Source organism: Archocentrus centrarchus, chromosome 18 (assembly GCF_007364275.1).
Source record: "Archocentrus centrarchus isolate MPI-CPG fArcCen1 chromosome 18, fArcCen1, whole genome shotgun sequence".
Lineage (NCBI taxonomy): Eukaryota > Metazoa > Chordata > Actinopteri > Cichliformes > Cichlidae > Archocentrus > Archocentrus centrarchus.
Window position 1 is genome coordinate 17,798,152 of NC_044363.1, and position 3,320 is coordinate 17,801,471.

Consider the following 3,320-nt stretch of genomic DNA (forward strand, 5'->3'; position numbering starts at 1 on the left):
GTTTGCATGTTCTCCCCGTGTTTGCGTGGGTTTACTCCAAGTTTCCTCCCACAATCCAAAATATGCAGTTTAGGTTAATATGTGGTTCTAAATTGCTGATAGGTGTGAATGTGAGTGTGAATGTTTGTCTGTCTCTCTGTGTTAGCTCTGCGACAGGCTGCGACCTGTACAGGGTGGACTCTGCCTCCCACCCTATGACAGCTGGGATAGACTCCAGCCCCACTGTGACCCTGAACAGGATAAGCAGAAGAGAATGGATGATGGAAGTATTCTATCAATTATTCCATTGACCAATCGATTAATCAGATAAGAAATATTTTTTTCATATTAACAGTTCATCTGCATATTTTAACTTCTGTACTGCAGATTTTTCTCTGTGTGAAACAAACAGGAGGATGGAGCAGCTACAAATTTCTCTTTTCTTCACTTGCTGATCAGGTGGTTGATGAAGGACCTCCAGCTGTTTCCCAGTAAAGGTTAATGGTGGTTACAGGAAAAAGTTTCACTAGCAGATTGGATGCTGTAGAACACATCAGTCAAACTCAAGGCCCACGATAAGTTCATATGGCTGTTATTAATGGCCCACCAGTAAATAGTGCTCCCACCACTTATTGTCACGGTGAGGGGCTGTGTGCGGAGGGAGAGGACCCAAGTGCAGGACATACGCAGATGTAAACGAAAACTTGTTTATTTGCAGGGACTCGAAAAATACAAAACTTGAAATCTCAACCAGTGCAAACAAAACAGAAGCCTGGGAGAAACCAGAAACCAGAAACCAAAACACACAGTAGGAGGGGAACACTGAGGAGAACAATGACAACGACGCAACAACGAACAAACGAAGACTCAGGGCTTAAATACACACAAGGGGATTAGGGCAAGTGGAAACAACAGGGGACAACAGGTGAACCAAATAAACCTAATGACAAAGGGAAGCAAAACTAGATACAAAACACAGGGAACACGAGACTGTCAAAATAAAACAGGAACTGACTAAACATAACAGACGCAGACCTAACACTGAAAACTTGACAAAGGGAACATACACAAAAAACAACAAGGGAAACTAAACAGCATACACAAACAATATAACTATAAGAAACACTAAGAAACATAACCTGAAAAGTACAACAAAGAAGGCTACACAAAAGAAACTCAAAACGCTGGGCCACCGGCCCAGGACCATGACACTTATACTACAAACCCCACTATGCACTGCAACAGCTGCCATGCAGGTGAAGACCTGTGCATTAACCTGTTTTTGTGGGGTTACCAATGACACATTAAACAGTGGTCAGCAGATAAAAACATTGGTCAGGACTTTTTACAGCAACATTTAAGCTAGCCTCACCAAGAAGGAGACCTGCACAGGTGAGCTGACAGTGAATCACTGCGTCACACCCTGGAAATGGAAAAAGAGAGAAAACTTTCTTGTTGCAACGACTTTTGGAGGATGACTGAGTGTCAAAAAGGCAGCAAAGACGCTGCTTCTCTCATCAAGGACAGACTGACTGGACTGTAGAGGACTGAGGTAAGGTCATTTTCTCTGATGAAGACCCTTTCTGATTGTTTGGGGCATCTGGAAAAATGACTGTTTAGAGAAGAAAAGGTGAGTGCTACCATCAGGCTGGTGTCATGCTAACAGTAAAGCATCCTGAGACCACTCACAATTTAGCCTGAGAACACAGCCATGAATAAAGAACAACACAAAAACATCCTTCGACAACTTGGTGAGGAACAGATTGCCTTTTCCAGCATGATGGAGCATCGTGCCATAAGGCAAAAGCTCAGGTAACAAACATCAAGATGAGGTGGCCCCACTCAGCTCTTCACTGCTGTCTGCCACTCAGTTTTATTTGTACCTTAGACGTTGAGGTTTTCGGGGTGGGTGCAGTGGCGGTTTCTGATATGGGTGACATACTTGTGGGGTAAGAAGAAGAAGAAGAAGAAGAAACAGCCTTTATTGTCCCACAGAGGGGAAATTTGGGTGTAACAGCAGCCGCAGTTATTATAAATATAAATAAAGATATAATAATTCACACTATTAAGAAAAGAATATATATAAAATCAACAAACAATATTAACCTTAATACTACTAATAATAATAACACTATATACAATGTGCATGATGTGCCGGACTATTTACAGTATATTATATATTATCCTACATTGTGTAGGCTATTGTGGTTTTTGTTGGGAGCAGTGATGGTTATAAAGTCTTACAGCTGCTGGGAGGAAGGATCTGCGGTAACGCTCCTTTGTGCATTTAGGATGCAGCAGTCTGTCACTGAAGGAGCTCTCCAGCTCAGCAACAGTTTCATGCATGGGATGGGAGACCTTGTCCATCAGTGATGTTATTTTGGTCAGAGTCCTTCTGTCTCCCACCACCTGCACTGAGTCGAGAGGACATCCTAGGACAGAGCTGGCTTTCCTGATGAGCTTGTCTATCCTCTTCCTCTCAGCTGTAGACAAGCTGCTGCTCCAACATACTGCTGCATAGAAGATGGCTGATGCCACCACAGAGTCATAGAAGGTCTTCAGGAGTGTCCCCTGCACTCCAAAAGACCTCAGCCTTCTCAGCAGGTAGAGTCTGCTCTGACCCTTCCTGTAGAGCGCATCAGTGTTATGAGTCCAGTCCAGTTTATTGTTTAGGTGAACACCCAGGTACTTATAAGAGTCCACTATCTCAATGGGCGCCCTCTGCCTGCTGTGTGGTGCATGTAGCTTTCTGCCATGGTCTGACAGGTTGTAACAGAAGGAAAGGAGCAGTTGGGGGATTCTCTCGTCTCAGTTGCTGAGCCTAGAATGAATCTGTGCATCTAATAACATTAGATGCATTAATAAAATTAGATGCACACAATTGATAGACCACAAAGCACATTTCATTTATAATAGGGTACTGTAAATATGGTCATGAATTCACAGTATTTGTGAGAACCTGAATCCTATGAAAAAATAACACAAATACGAATCGAGACGGTTCGGACAAATGTTGGTGGGTGGCGCAGTGTTGCCAGATTGGGCAGCCTGTGAACACACTGGGCTGGAAAATTATCGATATATTTATATAACTATCAAATTATATAAATATATTTTGTTCCCTCAATTTTAACAGCACCCTGTACACCTCATACATTCTCATACACAAATACATGCACGCATCATTTCACTGACAAGTTGGGGGAGGGGTGGGCAGGTCATCCTACACCTCACATGGGGTGGGGGTCCGGTGGTGTTTCAGGGGCCAGGGTGGGGGCATCCTGGGGTAGCTGTTGGCCCTGAGGGGGTGTCCACTCGCCCTCGCTTCAGAGGATGGGTGG